At 35.3% G+C, this 15,034-nt stretch overlaps 1 pseudogene; it reads left to right on the top strand.

Moving 5' to 3' along the window:
* LOC108985727 overlaps positions 1–9,675 on the top strand; it is a 38,892-nt pseudogene extending 29,217 nt beyond the window's left edge.
* Positions 9,676–15,034: the final 5,359 nt, after the last annotated feature.

The following is a 15,034-nucleotide window of genomic DNA, read 5'->3' as shown; positions in this document are numbered from 1 at the left end:
CTCTGCAAAATCAACCATGTGAACTGAAACTGCAACTGAACCGATGATATCAAAGGCATTTGTGGTATAATTGAAACAATCCAACAGCAGTTAACCTTCAGTAAATCAGTCAGTCACTTAGTCTTATTAATTTAAGCTTGCTTAAATTTGCTTATCTAAACTCCACAGGTTAATCATATAATCTCTTTACTTATAAAAAAAAAAAACGGTAATAGAAACCTTATTGTTTTTCAATACAGCTCTGTGCTATCAAGAACATTTGAGAACTGTAATCTCATTTTTATCAATCTAAGAGGTATAAGAATCGAAGGGCTTTTTTCTCTTATCAAATGGCTCCAATGGAGATATAACTTGGACGAGATGACCAACTTGATGGTGAGAAGAGAACTCGGCAAAGTTTGTACCTAATCCCCCAAAATGCATATAGTAGCCCAAATAAGAAGAAAATCAATGATAGTGTTTTGAAGGTTGGAATAAAGGATGCATTGAATGTGACGTCTAGGATTACAATGGAATTGATAATGGCTGCATCAATTTTTTTGATCGACTAGCTTCATCAATTCATTTTGGCATCTGGCTCCAAGAACAGAGGGGAATGCGATCAAGATTGAACAAGATATGAGGATCTTTCTCTCTTTTCTTCAGGGATAAATTAAACCTAAATTTTGGAAGATGCATAGAAAACAAGCAAAGCAAATGCCAGCTGCCAATGTATTTATGGTACCAAATCTAATCATGAGCTCGTATTGGGACACTGATCATCAGTCTAAATATAATCATTACTCTTTCTAATTTCTCGGGGGATACTACGTCTATGCTAATTCTTGTCATATTAAGTGTGGTTGACTATGAAAGATTTTTAAAAATGTTTCTTTTATGCAAAATGACCGATTACTAGTTCCAATGTTTATGATGCTTCAAGGATGATATTTAGATGTACACGATTGGCTAGTTAGTTAGCCAACTTGGGCTTTGTGCTTCGGTCCCTTGGTATAAGCCACGTCATCCGGCCAGTTCCATTGGCAGAACGTTGAGCCTCCAAAAAGAAAACAAAAATTGAATTATTATTATTATTTAAATTTAAATAAAATTTGATAAAAAAAAATAATATTGATCCCACAAAATTTAAAAACTTCTTAAAATATTTTAAAAATATAAAAATCTTCTTCTAATCCCATCTAAAATACTTGAGTCTTCTTGAAAGCTAGCTAATTCAGGCTTGGTCATCAGTTTATGCAATTTGTTAAAGCTATTGTGTCTAGGTTTCCATTATTGTGTCTAAATAAATTAGTGTCTGTCTGTGGTGCTTGCCAACAAGGCAAAATCCAATATTAACCTTTTTGAGTAGTCTATGCCGCATTCTCAAGTTCCTTTAGATTTAATATTTTCTTTCCAATTTTGGTAATAAATACTATGTGACTTTTGTTGATCATTATAGCAAGTTTTCTTGGTTATATCCCATACGTAATAATTAGTCTAATGGGCTATGTACTTTTCGAACTTTTTTTTGCATGTTAAACGTCTCTACATCCCTTTAACCTCAAAATTAAAAGGCTTGAATCTAATGATCAGGCCGCTAGTGAATACCATAGTCTAGGCAACATCGTCTCAAGTGTCCCTACACTCATCAATAAAATGATTTTGTCGAACGTCGGCATTGTCATATGGTTTTGCCTTTCGACTAGCGTGTTACTTGATTAACTGCCAACCAATGCCTGGCTTATCGGACATCTCCCATTTTGAGACGTTATTCATACAACCCCTTGATTACACTTTATTGCTTGTGTTCGGGTGTGAGTGTTGGCCCTACCTATAGCCATACTAGTCACATAAAATACATATTTTCAATCCCAGAAATGTGTTTATCTCGGTCTGAGCCCTCAACATCGTGGCTACCTTTGCCTAGACCCCTCCACTAGTACCCGGTACACCTCCTGCCATGTAGTATTCAATGAATCCAATTTTCCCTTCACTCATTCACACCCTCCTACATTTGCTCCACCTACTGAAACAACGCCACTTCCTACCACCGTAAAGATTACACCCACTGTGTCTCCACAATTACTAAATCTCTTCTTGGTCCAGCCCTATCTTCACAATGTTCACAAGCATCTCCTGCGACCAACACCCTGCCTCCTAGCCCTACTTCCATAATTGGTCTGTATCCATCATCCCCGCCTACGTCTAGTCCCATACCTGCCACAACATCACTCTTGCCCATCTTTGGACCTATCGTTGCCAGTATGCCCTTGCGAAGTCATCCAATGTGTATAAGGCTCCAAAATGCCATCTCTAAACCAAAAACTCACACTGACGGCACAATACGCTATCCATTGCCTATGTACTTGTTACCTACAATCCGCTAGAGACAGAGCCTACCTGCTTTAGCTCAACTATTAAGTTTATAGAGTGGAGTCAAACCATGGATACGGGAGATCAATGCAGTGCTTTGTAATATATAGGCTAATAGCACCTGGTACCTTGTAGAGCCCACCTCCCACATGAATGTCGTTGGCTACCGGTGGATCTATAAATCCAGTGTAAGGAAGATGGCTCCTTGGAATGTTATAAAGCCTGGCTAGTCACCAAGGGCTTTCATCAACCGGAAAGGATCAACTTTCAAGACACTTTCAATCCAGTGGTAAACTCGTGCACCATTCGACTAGTCTCTCATTGGTGGCTTATTTGAAAATTAGATGTACGATCAAATTAGACTTTAAAATAAAATAAATTAAGCGCTAAAACTAATCGTACGTAAATAAACTCTGATAAATTAACTTTAAATAAAAGCCTAATCTCTTGAAAGTAAATAAAACTCGTAGACTAAAACTGTACTTTTGCGATAACTATTGGGTGTCATTTTGCGCATGTGCTTTGCGTTTGACCCTGGAGAGAGATCAGATCAGGTCTAGAAGCAGAAAATGATGAAATTAATTGTGTTAAGTACGCTGTATATGTAAAAACATTTCGAGGATTATATATAAAAATCATAAAGATATAATTGACAGAAAATAATGGAAAAGATGACCGCATGTCGCCGTAGCAATAGTACCCATACGATCGATGCATGAATGCATAATATTATATACACTTGGATTTTCAAAATACGTGACCAACTTAACATGACATGACGTACGTCGTTATTATATGATGCATGCATATATGAGTTAAGATCATGATTATATTCATAAGTACCGTGGCTTCAAAAAGAATTATATAGAATGTACGCCTTTCATAAATAAATGGTATATATAAATTAAACATTGGGACATTAATACACACAGTAAGTCAATCGATCGATATAATCTTATACATACATTAATATATTAATGTCTAGAAGAACAAATAATTAATTTTAGATGCATGGAATCGCAACCGTTTTTATTACTACTTCTGGACGTTTATCATGATCTTGATCATCATCTTAATCATGATATATATATTCTGGTGGTGTTCGGCAATGAGTTTCTCTTTCGCAGCCTCTCGTGTATTTATTAGCTGGCAACCTATGGCAAATCTCAGCCTCAGGATGCAAGTTGCAGTTTGCATGAATATTTCCACCTATTACAGCTCCATAGCTGAGGTTGCGTGCATTTGTATCTTGAACCCAAAGCCCGCTAACCATAAACATGCAAATCACGAAAATAACAGTTCCTCTGGGCATTGCCATCGTGCATCAATGGAGATTGCAAATAAAGGTTCTCTTGTCTGATGCGAGTACGTACTTTATGCGCAGGTTAAATGTGAAGTGAGAAAGAAAGAGGGTTGCTAGCTAGCTATCTGACTAGCTCTGGGGATACTATGAGCTGGTGGGTGGTGTTGAGAGATTTATAGTACAAGGTTGTGCTAAATATAACCTTTTTGCATAGATCATGATCTGCATGTACGAGTTTGTTTGAAACTATTCATCGCCAAAGTTAGAAGCTGGGAGAGTAATAGTATTTGGATAGCTCCTTGTTTGTTTAGGCATATATATATATATAAATATATATATATATATATTATATATATTATATTTTCTAAATATAGGGTTTGAACAAATACAGTTAGAACAAAAATTGGTTTGATGATGAGGAACTTTGAAAATCATGCAAAGATATATGATATGTCTTTTGTCTAGATTAATCTCGATCGAACTTGTGCAACGTTCCCACATTATTTGGAGTACAAGACAGATCATCAGTTTTTGATTAATGTGCAATGTGCATATCTTTTACAATTGGCCGGTACTTGGATTTTACCAAGTTTCGTAAGAAATTTCTTAACTCTCTTACAAGTATAGCGGCCTGTTTAATTGATAAGCATTCCATGCATGAAGGTCTATTAATGAAGATATACACGACCACATGAGGGATATGGATATATCAAAAACTGACTTATTGAGAAATAAGTTTTTTGTAAGTTTTTCTCAAGTACATTTAGTATTTTTCTTATGGATATAAATAGTGTTACATCATGTACTTACATTTTTTACTTACAATTTTATTTAAAAGACTCATTTTGTTAATTTGAATTTTAAACTTTATAATTTTTAGCATATACATAAAAAATTGATATGTTGAGAAGTAAATATTTTTTGTAAGTTTTTCTTAAGTACATTTAATATTTTTCTTATTGAAGTCGTGTTAAGAATTAATGCCCCTGCTTGCATGCGTTATATATTGCATGCATGGGCGCCTTAACTTGTTGGAGAAATTATTATTATTTATGACTTCATTATGAAGTTTTAAATCTAGCATTTAAAAATATTAAGTATAGAGAAAAGAAGAAGAAGAAGAAGAATAGAAAAGAATATGAAGTGTTTTATGCCCCATTTGGATTAAGAAACCATCCCAACTCATCTTATGATGTCATTATAATTTTCTCAAATTATCACACAAAATACAATGAACAATTCAACTTTTTCAAATATCAATTCAACTTTTTCAAATCCTAAAATAATAATAAAATTAAATAATATTCTAACAATATTTTATTGATCAATTTTTAACTTTTATCTAAAATCATCTCATCTCATCTCACTATCCAAACGGAGGCTTAGACTCCTAAATTTCAAATTATTTACGATTTATATATTAATAAATACATGCTTTCAAATTCTTTTAAATTTAAATTATCTAATCTAGGTTCATTTATTACAGAAATGGACAGAAGCTGTTCCATAAATTCTATTTTGGGGGGATCATATTCATGATCGCTCATGATCATCAATGCATAGTTATATCTATTATGATTAACCTGTGGAGTTTAGATAAGCAAATTTAAGCAAGCTTAAATTAATAAGACTGAGTGACTGACTGATTTACCGAAGGTTAACTGTTGTTGGATTGTTTCAATTATACCACAAATGCCTTTGATATCATCGGTTCAGTTGCAGTTTGAGTTCACATGGTTGATTTTGCAGAGCAATGTGAAAGGGACAAAGCTCGTATTCTGGTGCATTGCATGTCTGGAAAAAAATAGGTAGATGCATTCTAATTTGGGTCTCTATCTCTCTCTCTCTCCCCACCTTGGTGCCTCGGGCACACACAAAGGTCAAAGGCTGACATACATAAAGCACGTATTGCAACACCTGCCAGCCATCCATAAATGCTTATAGAATGCTACAAATATGTCATCACAGAGCCTCCATATGAGATGATTTAGATCTCCCGAAATACTTTTTTTCTAAGTGTCAATTCTTTTTTTCTGACAGGTCACCAGCTATTGTAATAGCCTACATAAAGAAGTCCAAAGGATGGAGACTTGCCCAAAGTCATCAGTGGGTGAAAGAGCGGAGACCATCTGTTGAATTATCAGAAGGTATGCACATTTGTTTCTGTGTTGTCAGAATATTCAGTAAGTTGCTTACCTACGTTGATTTATTTGGAAGATAATTTTTTTAATGAAATATCAAATTGGAATATTTTAGCGGTTTGGCATATCCCAACATGGATGGGTTGAAGCCTGAAACCCAGAGTTTTAACTTCCATTTTTCTCTTTTTCCATCTTTTCTTAAGCTTTTTGTTTTCTTTCGTTCCTAGATGGATTTGTATCACCATGCAACTTGAGTACATTTTAAAAGCTTCAACTTTTAGAAGGAGAAGGCGGATCACCACTTTCTTTTTTTTTTTTTTTTATGTCGGGAACTTCTCCACTGCAGAGCCCTTTGAACCCATCCCTATAGAGTTAATTCCGTTCCCGTGCACCACACCCTTGGATGATCACCACATGATTTTATCCTAGAAGGGATTTTTCTTGTGTTCACTAAAGTTCTCCAAAATAACAAAGTGTTTACTTACTGGAGGATAGCCCCCATGTAACACCCGGACCCAATGAAGTTCAATTTGTTTTTTTTATTTATTTTGTTTTAGTTTATTCTTTTTATTTTTTTTTCATACGTTAACTTCTGCACGTTTCATTCTCTCCGTCTATTTTTTTTTCCCTTAAAGTTTCCCTCTTGCCCACGACATGCATGATCACACACGTCTCTAATGTTTTTTTTTATCCACTCCATGCACACGCACGATTTGTTTTTCTCGTCCGCACACACGTCTCCTACGGCTCTAGGGTTTCTTTCTACGTTCAATCACCTTGGTATATATATATATATTTATACTTTCTGCAAAACACAAAGCCGCAGCACCCTCAGTTTCTTCCCATCAATTGAAAATTAGCCCAACGCCTCCACCACGCATGTATGTTCGCAGCAGGCTTGCACTGCGGCTCAACCTCCATCAAACCCTCCACTGAGTTCCAGCCGCTGCTACCGTCTTCAACCACCACTCCATTGCCGCAAGCGAGCCAGCCTGAGATGCAACTTGGCATTACTGCATCAGAAAAGCCAACGCCGTGTGCACTCAGCCAAACGGAAACCACCCAGTGTGAGTCTTTCCCCTGCATGGCAGAAGCCACCAGTCATTGCCTAGCCCCTCGTGCAACCGTAAGCCACCGTATCTGCACCATGCATTGGCAGAGCCACGAGAAGTCATCCCCTATTTTTGATCATCAAAATAGAGCCATTTTTCTCCACTACGTAAGGCTCCTCTACGGGCTGCCCAACCACTAGGAGGGTTGCTGCGTGCAGCCGTTGCCACCTCTGTCCCGGGCTGCAATCACCCTTGGAAATCAGTCCTCCACAGCCCAGTGATGTCCAGCGCCACCGTCCGAAGAGTCCATGCACTCCACATGGTGCGTAATCTCCCTCTCTATCTCTCTTCTCTCACTCTCCATTTTCTCCCTCTCTCGTGCTTAACCCAGCTTGACAGCATGTCCGCCACACGCCTGCTCTCCAGCCGCGTCGCCACTGCCTACCCAGTCCAGCCATCACACACTGCCGCTTGATTTCCTCCTTGAGTAAGCCCTGTCGTGCATGTTTTGTTGATATACGTAAGTTTGTTTTGTTAGTTTTTAAAGAATTAATTGAAATTACCGTAATACCCTTTACTACATGTTATATTAATGGGCTTTTATACTTTTATTATGTATTAGTACACTGTTATTTAATTATGATTACAGAAAATTATTTTAACATGTTATTAAGTAAAGTTTTATTTTAAAAGTAAACAATATTGGTGTAATGTTATTTTTACATTTTAGATATGATTTAGTCTATTTGAAAATAGTTATAGTTTATTTTGGGATAATTATATTATCTAGTATTAAACTTCATAAGTTGTTTTCATTAATAAATAAGTTAGATTTTTAAATGTTTTTAGTCGAAGTTATCAAATGAACATTGACGATTTTAGAAAAAAAGATGATATATTTTAAGGTTATGAAATTTTAGGTTTTGAGGAATTAACCAGGTTATTTTAGAAGTTTAGGATTAAATATCGAAATAAGTGGTTGATTGGAAATTTACGGGAATTACTTGATTATTTGATAGGTGACGATCGTTAATTGTTCGACATTTTGAGGAAAATTCTGAAAAGCTAAGAAGTTCAGGTAAACGGGGTTCCTATACTAGACTTTGCATTTAAAATAAAATGAGATGAGGTTATTTTTGGAAAATATACATATTTGATGTTGAAAAGAAATTTGAACTGCCTCAGTTATTTGTTCTGCATTACTCATGAGATTCTGTTTAAGAAGAAATTATTTTTTGTCATGACTGGTGTAGACATGAGCTTATTTTTGACATTCTGTTTCTGAACTTTGAAAAAGAGAGTGAATATGAGCTTTTGTGCATAAATTATGTTGTGTAATGATTTTGTTCTGTTTTGAAGATTTTTTGTACTCTGATATGATCTGATGTGATTTCTAAAAACCTCTGTCATAACATTCTGTTTCTATTCCGTTCTGACCTCACCACGGGTATAAAACTGTGGCCTCTATTTGGGTTGGTACCAACTTTTATGTTTCTGGTACACCCACATTGGAAACAAAGTGGTTTTCTGTGTGGTCTTTCCTATGTGCACACTCGGGGCTCCAATAATGAATAAGGGGAAGATTCACATTTTGTTTCTGTTCGATTAGCTACTAGGGTTTGCACAACCCTACCACAGAGGTTAAACATGGTATTTGTTCTGATATAATAAGATAAGATGTAATGTTTCAGTTTATGCTATGCTAGAGGGATTTTGATTATGAATATTTTTCGAACTCTCGCTCTGATATTTTTGATAACATGTTCTGATGCTGTATTTTGAAAACATTATTCTGATTCTACATTCTAAAAGAAAATATTTTTGTTCTGCATTCTAAGCTCTGTAAATGCTCATGTTTACACACTAGTATATGTTCTCTGCTTACTGAGTTGTTGATAACTCACCCTTTATCTCCATATATTTTTCAGATGATTTTGAATAGTCCAGCTAAAGATCTAGATTATCAAGTATCGGTGAGATGATTATTTAAGCATAGTGGTTTACTCATAGAAGATTTCTGATAAGTGGCACATTTTTATTGAGAGATTCTGTAGTATTCTGATGACTTTATATTTTATAGTATATAAATACATTGATGAATTGTGAATTTTAAGTTATAGGGAGTTACTCTTCGATCCCTGCGGGACCAGGGCATTACACCCCATCACAGGGCACACTTTATTAAATTCCATGTATTGTTAATGTTTTAGCTGACAAAATTGCTAGATGGGCCGTAATATCCAATTTGGTTGCATTCCGATAAATAAGCTCCATCATTTTCTCCCTTTAATCCAAAGTTTAAATTATCCCACTTTAACCAAGTTCGTATGAAATGAGCATCATCTTACTTATAAAAAATATAAAATATAAAAACTTCTAAATAATTTCATTACGCAAGGCTGCACTTGCATTGGTAGTTGTCTTTAATTTTGTACTGCTGTCATCAAGTGTTCATGAAAGATCTCAATTTGTAAAGCTTGGTGGAAGAATGAATGAGCTGTCTCCTATATCTCTAACTTTCATTTATTTGTTTCTTAATGTAGCTGTATACCAGCAACTGCAGGAGTATGAGCAGAAGATCTTTGGATCAATTGGTATTGGCAACCCAGTCCCATTAGTCTTTGCACCAACAGGTTTGCCTTCGTTTAGCTTTGGCTTCCCAAAGATTAACAATCAGGTTCTCATTCCCGCTTTCAGCAATGTTGGTGCTACCTCCATCTTTACTCATCCTTCTTTAGACATTCCTCCACACTAATTTACTTTTGGAGCTAGCCAGATTCAAAAGAATAATGATAGTACGCTGAACCCAAATGGGAGTGATATTTAAATGGATGGTCCTTGATTCTCCTTTCTTCTATTGGTACAGAGTAAAAGAAAGTCGAGAGAGAAGTCTGAAATATCAAAAATGAAGTGAACTAGAACTGAACTTTTATTCATACGACTTGTGTTTACTGTCTACGTCCTCTATACTTATAACCAGAGAATAAAAGAGAGAGGAAACAGAAATAACAGAAAGTAAACTAACTATTACATGTATCAAATGAAACTATTACATGTGTTGCAATATATCAACTATCTATTATCTGTAATAATCCCCCTCAAGATTATGTGTATATATTATGCACATTCATCTTGGATAAAAGAACTTCAAATGACTTAGAACCCAAAGGTTTGGTCATTAAATCTGCAACCTGATGAACAGAAGATACATGCAAAGTAGTGATCAAACCCTCTTGTAACTTCTCATGCACAAAATGACAATCTATTTCTATGTGTTTAGTATGTTCACAAACTGTAAACGCCATTGATCTATATTCAGCCTCAGCTGAAGATTTTGATATTGTGTGTTGCTTCTTAGATTTCCATGATACAAGAGAATCCCCAATGAAAATGCAATAGCTGCTTATTGATCTGCGAGTATTAGGACAACTAGCTCAATCTGAATCCGAAAAAGCTTTGATGTGAACCTTTGATGAAGCTGAGAAAAATAAACCTTGTCCAGGAGCAGACTTGAGATATCTCAAGATTCTCATAGCAGATTGTAAATGGGGTATTCGAGGGCTATCTAAGAATTGACTAAGATGATGTACTGCAAATGTAATGTCAGGTCTAGTGTGAGTCAAATACAATAATCTACCAATTAGCCTTCTGTAAGCTGAAAAATCATTCACTAATTCACCATTATCTTTGGATAGCTTTGTATGAGTATCCATAGGAAACAGAGCTGGTTTTTGCAGCAAGTAAACCAGAATCTGGAATAAGTTCTAAAGTATACTTTCTTTGAGACAAGGAGATGCCTTTTTTGATCAAGCTATTTCCATACCAAGAAAGAATTTTCTGGTCCCAAATCTTTAGCACTTAGAGATCTTTTAACACTCTCAATTGCAGTTATATCACTACTAGCCAGCAGTATATCATCTACATACAACAACAAGGCAACAAATGAGCTTCCTTCTTTCGTAGTAAACAAGGAATAGTCAGCCTTTGATTGTGAGAATCCCATGTTAAATAGCACAAAAGTAAACTTGGAATTCCACTGCCTTGAAGCCTGTTTTAAGCCATATAGAGACCTTTGCAATTTACGTACTCTTTTGTCCCCCTTGCTAAGATAACCTGGAGGAGGCTTCATAAAAACTTCTTCATCTAATTCCCCATATAGGAATGCATTATTAACATCTAGATGAACAATCTGCCAATTGTGTACTGCAGCAAGTGATAGAACACACCTCACAGTAACCATTTTTGCAACAGGTGAGAAAGTCTCAAAAAAATCCAAACCTTCCTTTTGAGTATACCATTTGGCAACAAGTCTTGCCTTGTGTCTCTCTATTGAGTAAGCCACCACTTGATACCCTCAACATCTTCCAATTCACCTTGTGTCTCTCTATTTCCTCCCCTCAACATCTTCCAATTCACCATGAAACTATCAAGTGGTGGCTTACTCCACTGGAGGGGAGGCTGAACTTGGTTGCTTTTTTGTTTTTGAGGACGCCTTGCCATATGTAAATTTGAGATACTTGTAGAGACAAGGTTAAGAACTTGTTGAGGGGAGGAAAAGTGAGTTTCAAAGATCCACTTGTTCCTTCTTAGCCAAAGCTGCTTAGAGGTGAATGCCAATACTTGATGTTCCTCCTCTGGAAGAGTGGAAAGGAGCTGTTCCAGAATTACACTAAAAGGGGCCTCGTCACTACTGCATTTTTGGAGTTTTCTCGAGCTGCTGTTCCACACATCCTAAGCAGCTTTACAAGTCCAAAGAGCATGAGAAGTGGTTTCTGGTTCAGACAGGCACATTGGACACAAAGGGGAGTCAATCACCTTTCTTCTATGCAGGTTCACCATTGTGGGGAGTATGTCTTTGGCAGCTCTCCATAGAAAGATTTTGAGAGCATTTGGGACCAGGAGCTTCCAAATGTGTTGCCATACTTCTGTGTTATGAGATGGCTCTTAAGTTTGTCCCATCTTTTCAGTTTTAAGTGACATTTGAAGATGATATGCAAATTTCACTGAAAATTTGCCATTAACAGTGCATCTCCAAGTCAATTTGTCATTGCTTTTGCATGGGCTGATATGAATCTTTGATATGATTGAAGCTTCCACTGGACTGAATAGATGTTGGATCAAGGGCATATTCTATTGAAGGGAGTCTTTCTATAAGAACTTAAGGGATAGATCCGTATGGTATTTGTCTTTTTCCGCAATGATATAAAATCGACTTTTCTATATGGATCTACTATTTGTGTTTGGCAAGGGAAGATCGTTTTATTATGTACTAGGTTCAACTAGCATTAGTCAATTCAAGACATGGACTCCCTCTATGGTGAGCATCTCAATAATAAATATAGAACTTAATTATAAGAGATGCTCCTATGAGATTGTCACTCAACCCAAAAGTCAAACTTTATGCTAGGGCCTAGATACATGAGTATCTCCTCCAAACACTAGTTTGCACAACCCTACTCATGTCCATTTTTGTTACTTATATTTTTCTACAATGATTTGAGCCATGATTCTTTCTATAAGAACTTGAGGGATAGATCCATATGGTGTTTGTCTTTTTCCGCAATGATATAACACCGACTTTTTCTATATGAATCAACTATTTGTGTTTGGCAAGGGAATATCTTTTTATTATTATACTAGGTTCAACTAATATTAGTCAATTCAAGACATGGACTCCCTCTGTGGTGAGAATCTCAATAATAAATATGGAACTTAATTATAAGGTGCATACACATAAGTTTTTCACAGTGTTTTGTAAATTAACTTTGTCAAGATGACCCAAAGGGTTAGTATTCATAAAGTCAACTTCCCAAAAGTAGAGAGATGCATAAGTTTAAAAATTTATTTTGTACGAACACATGTGCTCAAAACTTTGACATATCAAGCATGCACTTCCCAAAAAAAATAGAAACAAACCAGAAAATTTTTTTCTATTATTTTTCTTATTTAAAAACTGAAAACAGAAACATAAATTAAAAACAGAAAAATAAAATGCATGTCCTAGACTAATAAAATGAAATGCAAGGAATGCAAAAACATGCAAGTGGTCCTATCAATTAATGTGACACGATATCTTCTTTGACCACCCACTTTGCTTTAAATTTTGGCCTATTGTTTTCATCAACACCACTTTGTATGTTCTTTTCTTTATTGTGAAGGCAAAATTCTGCTAGTTCACCAAGCTTTAGAGTTAGTGATTTGTTGACTCATCTCATCAAGTTGATTTTCTAGAGTCTTTCCCTTCTTTTTTAGCTTTCTTTCACTTCTATTTTTCTTCACTTTATTTAAGTTAAAGCATATGGCCTTATATGGCCAAGAATACCACAATGATGACAAGTATGAATAAACTTACCTTTGGACTTACCTTGGTTGGGCTTTTTTGTCATTGATCCATCGTGTGAGGCTCTTGGAACATGAGTTTTAGACACGGCATTGTTTGAAGCTTCCTCGTCTCGACTTCCTTAAATAAAAATGATACCTTTTGATGAAGTGGTAGCGGATGATGAGCCTTTAAGTTCCATACCTTGCAAATTTATATACCCTAAACCCGTGTGATCACAACTAGATCTTTGAAAACTTAACATCTCTTCTAATTTCTGTGTTGCTGTTTTTTTATTACACTCCTGAAAGTTTTCCAATTTTTTTTCAAGTGTAGCCTTTGGTCTTTTAATATTGATATTTCAACACCAGAAATTTTTAATGCCTCAGAGAGATTTTTTTCTCATTTTCCACAGTAGTAAATTTATTGTACACCTTCTTGTTGAATTTCTTTAATTTGACCACTTCTTCACACACATCATTGTATGCTTCCTGTAAACTCAGTTCTTGGTCAGCATCAACAAGTGATATATCTGAATCACTATAATTACAAACACTTTCAGATTTTGTTAGTGCAATCTCTGGAAAATCATTCACAATAGAAGAAAAAGTCATAAAATATTTTTCATCATCAGATGATGAGCTTGAACTTTCAGAATCTAAACTATCACTAAATGTGACATTCAATGCTTTTCCTTTACTTTTCTTGAAATTTGAACATTCAATTCTTATGTGGTCATAACCAGAACATTCATATCACTTAACTTTATTATTATTATTATCAAAGTTTTCTTTATTCCAATTTTTAGAATAATTTTTCTTTGCAAAAAATTATTTACCTTGCTTTTGTTTTTCACTAGCTTTCTTGTTAAACAAGAATTTTTTGAATTTCCTTGCAATGAGATCTATATTCTCATTGTTAAAATTTTCTTTATTAGAAAAATCATCTTGATCCTCTTTTATTGTTTTTAAAGCAATAGACTTACATTTTCTTGTTTGAGGAAGTGAGGATTCATACGTTTGTAAAGAACCGACCAGCTCTTCAACCCTTATTGCATCCAAATCCTTACTTTCTCCAATAGCAGTAATCTTAGGCCAAAATATCTCTGGTAGAAACCTCAAAATCTTTGTCACGACCCTTGAATCTTCTACCTTCTCACCGAGATTAAACCTAGAATTAACAATATTGTTAAGCTTAGCATAAAAATCATTAAAACTTTCGTCTTACAACATATTAATCTCTTCAAATTTTGAAGTAAGCAATTGTAATTTTGAGTTTTTCACAATTTTTGTTCCTTCGTGTGTAACCTCCAAGATGTTCCATGCTTCTTTAGCAATCTCATACATAGAGATTCTATTAAATTCTTCTGGAGATACAGTCATGAATATAGCATTCAGTCCCTTGCTATTCCAATTACAGTTGTTGATCTCATCTTTTGTCCAAGCATCAATATTTGTTGCTGGTTTAGTCATCCTTTTTTGACAGAGTAGCACACTCGTTCATCTAACGATTTGAGAAAAACACTCATACGAACTTTCCAATATGCATAGTTTTCTCCATCAAAGAGTGGCAGGACATGTAACGACATAGTCAACAGGGGAATGGATTACACTCGAATGAGTGAACCACGCTCTGATGCCAATTAAAATTACCCAAGTACTCCTGTAATGCAGCAGAAATATCTACCAATTCACATAACAAATTGGTGAGTATTCAAACATGCAATTAATTTAATAATTGAACAATAACATAAAATAAATAAATTGCATAATACTAAGATTGGTATCGAAGGGAAACTCTTTAAAGAACTCTTTAAAGGTAAAACCCTATGGGGCCAGGAAAGTCAATCTTATTATTTGAAAATCAA

The sequence above is a fragment of the Juglans regia genome, chromosome 10 (genome assembly GCF_001411555.2).
Source record: "Juglans regia cultivar Chandler chromosome 10, Walnut 2.0, whole genome shotgun sequence".
Classification (NCBI taxonomy): Eukaryota; Viridiplantae; Streptophyta; class Magnoliopsida; order Fagales; family Juglandaceae; genus Juglans; species Juglans regia.
Note: the sequence above shows the minus strand (reverse complement) of the source record. Positions and strands in the feature narration are given on the sequence as shown.